Genomic DNA, 9897 nt, shown 5'->3' with positions numbered 1-9897 from the left:
CAAAAGGGCGCTAATCATATCGCATATCGACCAGAAGTTACTTCTAAGTCTTACAAAAATAAAATATACATCTATCGCGTAGAAGTCACTTCTAAGCGATAGAAAGGAGATAGCACACATTTTACAAAAACTATAACGGCCGCGATTTCGAAGAAGTAACTTCTGAGACACTTCCTCTTCCTTTTGACCCAAACTTTTATTTTTTGTCCGAGCGTTAGTTTATTTTGCAATTTGCTTGTGGTCAGTCCAGCCTAATATCAAAATAATATATTTTTATATCAAATTTTTATTAGCTAAGTTCTCTTTCTCGTTGGTCTGGACAAGCTCATGGCGTGGGAAAAGCCATAATTGAAAATACTTGAATTTTCCGAAAGCTGCGGGTTTGGATCGTTTAAAATTAATACAGAAATTAGCTAAAATTAAGATCCTTCGAATGCGATACGGTGCAAGTGGGCACAACCTCTGTGAGAATTGTATGAATTAATTAAAGTTGGCATAGAAAATATGCATATTTTTATGGTTGATGTCATGGGTGCGGGTAGTCCTGCTGGCGTGGACCGTGGGAAACGACAAATTATAATATTGTATGTACTTTATACCCACCACTGAAAATCAATTTTCTCAAAACCTGTGGGTTTAATTTGTTTTACGAAACGTGATTGAGACGAACTCAAATTTACTCATATACCGTACATGCTGGCACAAAATCTAAGACTGAAGCTTAAGGTAATATTATGATGTTGCCCATTATTTTGGGACTCGACCCACAGGAAGCAAGACAACAACAAATCTAATCTATAGTAAAAGGACTTAAACATTCCAATCGAGATGCTGATTAAGACGGAGCATGTCCAATATGGATTTCGCTCCATACATGGACACGCTGTCAGAGCTGTTCACACAAAAGAAGTAAGCCTTACCTTTTTTTCAATATAATATGTAGTGGTATTGTTTCCTTTGGGTCAAGTCCCACAACATTTTGCGTCCTTGGCACAGACCTCCTGAATTTGGCATGATTTTTGTTTTTTTTCTTCCATTTTTAAATTTTGGTTTCCACAACGGTACAGCGCGAACATGGCTGAGTTTAAAGATTTTTTTATTCTTCGGGCTAGTTACAGCGCTCATCGAAGTCAAGCTCAGGAGAACTGAAAATATATGCTCTCTTGTCAAGAGAGGCGTTCGACAATTTTTTAAGCGCTGTTCCAGCAGTTACATATGTACGAGGTGTGTTCAAAAAGTAAGGTGACTTTTCAAATTTCGCGGGCAATATATTTTCGATTATCGATTTTTTTGTTTTGTTATGTTGGTACACTCTTCCCTAACATCTGTACCAAGTTTCAATTGAATCCCCTTTTTTGTTTAGTTGTGAGAGGCGTAAAGGTAACAAGTTGTTTTGCGTGCTCAGCAATTTTTTGCTATCGATCAAAGGATTTGCATCAAGTTTTGTGTAAAAAATTAAATTAAGTGCTCCGAAACACTTGAAATGTTGACAGTGGCATACGGTGAAACTGTTTTGAGTAAAAAAATGTTTACAAGTGGTACAAACTCTTCCAAGATGGCCGGGAAGATGCCAATGACGAGGCTCGCTCTGGACGCCCAAGCAAAATTGTTTTGGAAAATCGTCGAGTCACTATCAGAGAAGTTGCTGAAGATGTCGGTATATCGCTTCGCTCGTGCCATGAAAATTTTTCAAACGTTTTGGGCATTAGTCGTGTTTCAACGAAGTTTGTTCCAAAATTGCTGAATTTTGACCAAAAGAACCGTCGCATGAGCATCGCTCAAGAGCTGTTGGATAACGTCAGCGACGACCCAGATTTACTCAAAAGGGTCATAACTGGTGACGAATCATGGGTATATAGTTATGATATCGAAACCAAAGCCCAATCGTCACAATGGAAGAGCCCAGGTGAGCCATGACCGAAAAAAGCAAGCCAAGGTCGATCAAATGTCAAAGTTTTGATCACTGTATTCTTCGATTACCATGGCGTTGTGCATCAGGAGTTCTTACCACATGGTCGTACGGTCAATAAACATATTATCTGGAAGTTATGCGCCGTTTGCGAGAAGCAATACGAAAGAAACGTCCAGAATTGTGGAAAAACAATTCATGGCTTTTGCATCACGATAATGCCCCTGCTCACTCATCTTTGCTTGTGAGAGATTTTTTGGCCAAAGACAACACCACAATAATGCCTCAGCCACCATATTCACCGGATTTGGCCCCATGTGACTTTTTCTTGTTCCCAAAACTAAAGAGACGTATGAAAGGACGGAGATTTGCAACGATTGAAGAGATAAAGACTGCATCGCTGGAAGAGCTCAAGGCTATACCGAAAAGTGCTTATGGGAAGTGCTTTGAGGATTGGAAGTAAGTGTATTGTATCTGAGGGGATTACTTTGAAGGGGAAAACATTAATATTGATAAATAAATTAATAGTTTTTCTTGAAAATACAAAGTCACCTTACTTTTTGAACACACCTCGTATGTGCCTCCAGAATTATGATGTACGGCTTGTCGACTGCCTGTACCAGTTCGCATTTTTCATACGTGTTGGTACTGCTGCAACCAGGTCTAGGCAGTGGGCATAGCTAGGAAGGTGGCTTTTTCTATTATTTTACATGCTTTGATTTTGCTCACAAAAATTTGACAACAGAGCCCAGATTGTTAGCTCCGCGCTCAAAGTTGACGCGATATCGTCGGCAGAGTGAAGTGTAAAATGATAACAATTAAATTCCTGTAGATCTGTATATTTATTGGATTTGGTGGCCTGATCTATAGAAATACATACTTAAACATATTGCTTACTTTTAGGAAGTCGTTTTTTCATTCAGAAGTAATAAAACTTTATTTTTATGTCTTATTTTGCCGATATACAAAATGTAATACAAACACTTTTTCTTTAATACATTCAAGTTTATTACATGGGAATAGTAGAAAAAAAAATTCTTTAATACTCGGTCTCACCTTTTTCCACATGTCCGTTATCTCTATCAGCTGATATTAAAAAAAACATAACACCGTCGCTTTCACTCTTTTCCTTTAAAGATATTTTAATCGTCCAGGGACTCTGCTGCTCGAGCAGCATCAGGACCTTTCTCTAGGATCTTGATATGGCACACAGCTTGTGCTGACCTACGGAGCTGCAGTCACTGCAGACCTCTATTCCGTAGAAAAGTACCGATATGAGGTACATTTTTGCAATTGTCTCTTTTATTTTGGTCGGTAAGAAGTTTTTGGTCAAGTATAAGTTTCAAAGTATTGCATACATTTTTCCCACAGATTTATTAATGTGATCATCCCACGTCAATGTTTGATTAAACGTAAATCCTAGATTAATTGCTGTCTTTACATACTAAATAGGAGCCATATTAATAATTAATTTTTGCAGTACATCGGTAGCTATCCCTTTTTTCTCTCAACAAGACATTTACACTTTTTTGGGTTTAAGCCAAGCCCATTGACTCCCGCCCACTGGCTAACAATTTGCGGTTCGGTTTGACAAACACTTATTCATTTATTAATTCTACGAATAGGACGGCTTACATACATTTGATCATCATCAGCATACATGTGTACTTCACAGTTCGACATATTACTAGGTAAAATGATTTACCTACATAAACTGAGAACAGTAACGGACCTAGGACGGATCCTTGGGGCACACCACGTTTCAGACATAGAAAAGACGAATACACATTATTTACGAAAACCGACTGCCCCCGATTGTGGTAATAAAAAGAAATTAGTTGTACTGATGCACGCGAGAAATTACATAGACGTTTTAACCCTGATTGCTTATCAGTTAGAATATTATTAGCTTCAAAATAATTCGTCATCTGATCAACCATAAGTCGTTCGAAGACTTTTGACAGATATGGTAGGACTGAAATTGGCCTGTACTCATTTGCAGATTTTGGGATTGGTATTATTTTAGCTAATTTCCAAGAGTCGGGAAATATTTATTGTGTCAAGGCAGCATTATATATGAAATTATGAATGGTAATATTTTTGGTAATATTATCTTTATAAATATTAGGCTTATGTCGTAGACTCCATTTGCATTTGACTTAATCAGTACTATTGATTTAAGGACATCAGTCTCAGTAGTAACCGTGAAACTAAAACTACTATCACAGGTACCATTATAACAGCAGCAATTTATAATATCACAATTTCGATACGTATTTTTAGGAAGGTGGTCAAGATAGTCATCTTTTATTACATCAGGTACTTTACAGTCTGTAAATTGTTTATTAAGTTCATTAGGATTGACATCACATCGGGTTGTGTTGGACTTACCAACTGCCTAGTTTCTTAATATCAGGGATGTGCGCTGGCTTGTCTTATATCGCTTTCATTTTTGAAATGCAGTATCCCGTTTGTTAATTGCTACACTAAACCATGGATTTTTACGAGGCTTGGTCATTTTCGTCACTAATGATACTGAACGGTTGTATAAATATATAATATTATCTTGTAGGACAGACAATTGAGAATTAATATTTTTATAGCCATAAATAGAGTCCCAGTCACATAAATTACAGTCGGTACTTAGCAAGACGTAGTCAATATTTTTAAAGTCCCTCTAAACTATATGGTTTTCAGTTAAGTCTGTAATAATATTATAAATTAAATAAATTAGATCGTCTTTCAAAAACATTGCCATTGAAGGTTGATTATACATGGAAATTTTATTACAGTTAGTTACAAAAAAAAAAAAATAAATAAGTCAAGGAGTGTATCACAGTGGTTTGAAAAATGTGTAGGTACTGATGAGTTTACTAAATTTAAGCCAATAGAATAGAATAGATAGTCCGATTATTTATTTTAATCGTGTTGAAATCCCCAGTCAATTACATTTTGGTAGTCAATAAATCCTTCTGGTCTATAAATGCAGCCAATCAAAAGTTTTTGATGAGTATAAGGTATTTGTGATCTGAAAAAAAATATCCATTCAGCGGAACTATCACTCGGATGTTTATAAACAAACTTTTGCATTAAGACGTTTACTTACATCTATGGCTACTCCCCCAGCGTGGCTACTTCGGTCTAAACGAAAGAGATCGTAGCCACTACACTCTACTAACGAATCGCCAACATAAGGCGAAAACCACGTTTCGGACAAACATATAATATTGATATTTGAATTAACAAATAAATACCTAAATTCTTCAATTTTATTTACTAAGTTTGGAGTGTTAGTATGGCATACACGATGGCCAGTTATCTGATTACGTGATTAAGTATAGCTGCTCGCATTCGGCGTGCATACATTGTCATACATCATCAACAAACTAGACAATCAGTAACTCATACGCACCTATTGCTTTTGCTATAATAATTAGTCTATGCACTACTATTAAAGACAAAAAAGAGTCTCGAGAGAGTGTGAGATACCTTATAAAGAGAGTCGTAATTTTAAGAGTTAGAAAAATCTTATGTCTAATGAGGAGCGAATATACGAATTTAAATTACCTATTTATAATTAGATTAAGATACATGAACATTATAGCGGCGAAATCCCTTACAATTCTCAGAGATTCCATCCATCGCAGATGACGAAGATGCAGAGCGTGACGGAAGATGAGAAGCTGGCTTATCAGCGCCAAGGTCTTGCGAGAGCGCCAAAAGCTGATCCATACTCTCGACGCAGAGGATTTTCTCTGCATTGCAAAGAAATAGCGACGCGAAGAGTGTAAAGAGTGGGGACAAATATGTTCGAAGGCGGTAGGTTCGATGTTCGTACACAAATATAGAAGCGGTGTTTGACTTTAATTGTTTGTTTATTTATTTAAATCAGTTTTCATATCAATCTTGGCGGTTCTAAAGAAGATTTGCACTATTCACAGTAAAAGCGAAATCTTATTACACTTTTTACTGATGTCTACGCTTATTTTAGCTATAAGTTTATAGTTAAAACTATTTTTATTTGAAGCTTAGGAAAAAACACGTTCATTCGCTTGGATTGGCGCTGGATTCTTTTATAATATTACCAGAAAATTCAGTGCTGTATACGAATATTGGTGATTGAGCTGTTAATGTGAACTAAAACAACTGAGACTAGAATGAGAGTAGCGATTTTCTCTACTTTGGGGGTACGCGTAAAATATGTATGCTGGTCATCCCCATTAAAATTTCGTTTTGATTTTATCTAACGCATGACTTACTTTGACCCTTGCAATCGCGACGACCCAACTATTTAAATTGTTACATGAATATTTGCATTATGTTGCATATTTATTCAAACTACTTCGAGGAGATGGTAATTGAAGGTTTTTTCATGACAATAATTTAAAGAATTAACGGCTCCTATATTAACAGAGATTAAAATTAAAATAAAAATGTTATTTAATTACGCTTGGAAAAATCAAACCTGTATTAAATATCTAATGATATTGCGTTCATATCTAGCATCTAGTATATAAGAGTAAACATTGTACATTAAAGCAAAGTTAAGAACGAATACGCATTGATTTAATATTTGAATTCAAGATTACAAACGGCAATAGTAAGTCCAAAGTGCTACCGATGTTGGCTCACTTGCTAAAGCAATTCCGCACAGTAAGCCATCCAGTAGGGTGCCACCCAACAGCTGCCTCTCGACGTCGACGATTCGCCAAGGAAGCATATTAAGTCGCAAGGTAAACTTTATCTCTCAACTCTGTATTTTATTTTTCCCATAAACTCGAAAATATTCGTTACTCTGGGACCGCGTTGGATTTTTTTAAAGCCCAAATTTTTTCAGTTTTTCAGTCGGCGTTTCCATGATTCGACCCAGTATCCACCCTTGGGAAGATGTATTGTCCTCATAGATGCTAACAATTTGGCCCGGTTGAATAATGGCTGCAGGTCTGAGCCATTTGGCCCGAGCCTAAAGTTTGTGAATGTGGTCTCGCCTCCACATTTTAAGGAATTTATGTTTTAAAGTCGTTACACGGTACCACCGCGTATGATAAGACAGCCTGCTGTCGTTAGTTACGGAATCAGGTGCAGGCATCAAGGACTACCCAACTATCAGGTGCGCTGAAGAAAGGGCTTCTAGGTCGTTTGGTTCTTCTGTTAAGGGTGGCAATGGCCGAGAGTTGAGGATTGGCTCCGCCTCGATCGCGATTGTCTCTTCGTAAATGAATACAGTATATATATACAGTACAGTACATGAATACAGTATATCAATAGACTTTACTCCGACTTCCCACAAACCGGTTTCAAGCAGTGAATCCTTCCATAGTTAATTCTTCTGCATAGTTAAACAGTCTTCCGAAGTACTTCTCTGGTGCTTAAAACCCACGATCCCAATTAATGCCCTTTTTTTAGGGTGCAAATGCTAACGAAGCAGCTGTTCGACAAATTTTACTGGTGGTTGGAAGCTGAACGGATAACGGCCGTTTCGGTTCACCAATTCCTGCCAGGATCGAATTACGTTTTTTAAGTTCAGGTTTTCGAACCTTTTATTTCTTCTTTTACTTGCTAAATTTTCATACTGAAGATAAATGGGTTTGAAAGATTGCGACTACTAACAATCCCCTGCTGGTTTTAACTTAATTGAAGTCACCCATAATGAATGCTAGGATACGAAGAGTGCATCCTTGGGATGATAACCTTTTGATCACGTCATCAATTTGATTTCTTTTATTAAACTTCCTACATTTGGGAACTGCAGTTTTCGCAGCATAATTCTACTGCAAGCTTTAAGCATAAATCGGTCGGCTGCAACAATTCAACGTTGGATATTGGCACAAAGATTATTAATAGTAGCGCCTTCAGTTCTTGAGTCAATTTTTTAGGACTGATACTTCAGGAACACGAGTTAGAAATGATTGAACCAGATACTAGCGCTGGATACTTGTTTGTCAAATAGGATTTTAAGAATTTTCCTGATGTTAGCAAAAAGTTATTAAAATTACTGAGCTACGTAGGATACAATTTTTTGGTTGACAGGATAAAAGGCCTTACTATGAGAGTTTAAAAGATCACTTTTCTGTTGTGTTTTAATAAATCTGGGGCACAATTTATTTTGCCAGTTGCATTTCATTTGGCCTTGAAGATGCTATCATAACATTACGTTTACTGACCCATACAGTTGAATGCGGTGATTGATGTCTATATTAATGGCTAAGATTGGTTAAGATTTGTTGTTAAGAATACCTTACTTTTTAGGGTTCTACCAAGTTTGTTCAGTTGTTATTGGACATAAACAAATATTATTATAGTGGCCACGTTATCTCTCTTTAAGGTTTTATTGAAGATTGTTTGTTTTATATATTTTATTTTTATATTTTTCGGAGCTGTTATGACGGATATCTTTAGTTTATAGGTATTACAATTTACGATTCATAACATTCAGTATTTGACTCCATTACGAAGGCTAAGATAACAACGATATCAAATTGGACAAAATGTGTCCCAAGAGCATCACTATAGAGAGCAATATTTATAGACATTTCTTTTCTTTGCCTAATAATTGAATCTTACTACCTGCTATGAGCTGCCGTTAACTTTAATACCATGTAATCCCAGTGCAGATCATTTTCTCTAGCTTATGGGTTATTGGGTTTTATCGAACCAGTTTGTTCTTTTTGGGCTTACGCCCTTTATGGCCGCAAGGCTGGGACGTGAGTAAGCTTTCTAGGGTTAAAAGGGGTTTAAGGTTGAGCGCTGAGCAGAAGCTCAGTCTGTACGGGTAGGTATGAAGAGCTTGAACTTTTTTCGAAGTCGACTATGGGTGGAACGTAGTCTGTTATGCGTGGTATGGACTGATTCTGATTCGTTAGTACAGCGGAGTGACCAGTTGAGCCTGTTGTCCAGGCTGCTGCTTCGCGGAGCCTAAGCGCTGATGCTAATGTCCAGCTTTTGGCAAGCAAGTTCAGGGGCTTAAGGTCGAGGATTGTATTCAATGCTTGGTACGGATGCAGAGCGCCGCTCTTCTTTGAATGTCAGATGTCAGCTAAAGTTCTGACTAGAGTTTCTTATTCTTGACTTTTGAGCACGTGCGTCGATAGAGTGTTAAAGTTATTGTGAGGAGTTTTTTTGTAGTCTAGAGTTATTGTAAATTCCGCGCTTCAAACTGGTTGACTAGTGGATAAGATATTAGGGTATTGTCTATTAATTGAAGGGAATAGTCATTGTCATAGTGTAACCCACCGCTTTTGTTTGTGTTTGCGCTTTCCAATTGCGTGTGGTGTAAGTTAGCGGGTCCTCTCAGGTTAAGTTCCTAAGACAAGTGTGCGTGTATGACTTGCTGTGCTATGGTGTTTGGCATTGGCCCGTCAGGGCCGAAAGCTTGATTGAATGATGTGATGTCTGTACGCGTAGAGTTCCAGACTGACCGTAGTGAGTTTGCCTTTCCTAAACTGTGGAATTAGATAAGCGTTGATGTTTGTTTTGGTTAAAATGCAGGTCATGGTTTTTTCCCCTACTCTGGTGTGAAATAACTTGTCTACGGGTTGATAAGCAACAGATGCTGTTACCAACAATCCATTCTTTTGGATGAGGACTACGTCTATTTTGCTTGTTGCCAGGTGTTGCAGGTGAGGAGGGCAGCAGATACGTACCCAGTATGGTTGGCCTCCTAGTGTTCCATCTCGTCATCACTCATAGGTTCATAGATCGTGCAGGAACTAGGTTGTGTGCCGCTATTTTGTCCGTATCGTTGATATGGAGCTGCGCCTTGTCAAACTGTTGCGCTGCGAGGGGTTCTGGACACGCCTGTTTAAGGAAGATCATTGGAAGTTATTTTTAAGCCACTGTCGCCCGCCTAACCAGACCCCACTGATTTCTTGGGATTCTGCCGCCTTCTTCGTTCTGGTCGATGCCTCCAATGATCTTTCTATCTTTTACCACTTCTGCAAAAGACCTAGATCATGTGGCTCGGTTGGTTGTTTTGGCTTTCTTGTTCG

The 9897-nt window shown here is 37.8% G+C and overlaps 1 protein-coding gene across 2 annotated transcripts in view; it reads left to right on the top strand.

The window, feature by feature from the left end:
* The first annotated feature begins 8999 nt into the window (after nucleotides 1-8999).
* Nucleotides 9000-9897, top strand: part of LOC122818737 (uncharacterized) — a 29054-nt gene continuing 28156 nt past the window's right edge. For both annotated transcript variants that reach the window (XR_007764797.1, XR_007764799.1), the window contains exon 1: nucleotides 9000-9015. The gene's annotated coding sequence lies outside the window, so the exon portion shown is untranslated. The remainder of the gene's footprint in view (nucleotides 9016-9897) is intronic.

This window comes from Drosophila biarmipes, unplaced genomic scaffold (assembly GCF_025231255.1).
Source record: "Drosophila biarmipes strain raj3 unplaced genomic scaffold, RU_DBia_V1.1 ptg000004l, whole genome shotgun sequence".
In the NCBI taxonomy this organism is placed as follows: Eukaryota; Metazoa; Arthropoda; class Insecta; order Diptera; family Drosophilidae; genus Drosophila; species Drosophila biarmipes.
This window is presented reverse-complemented; position numbering and strand designations above follow the sequence as displayed.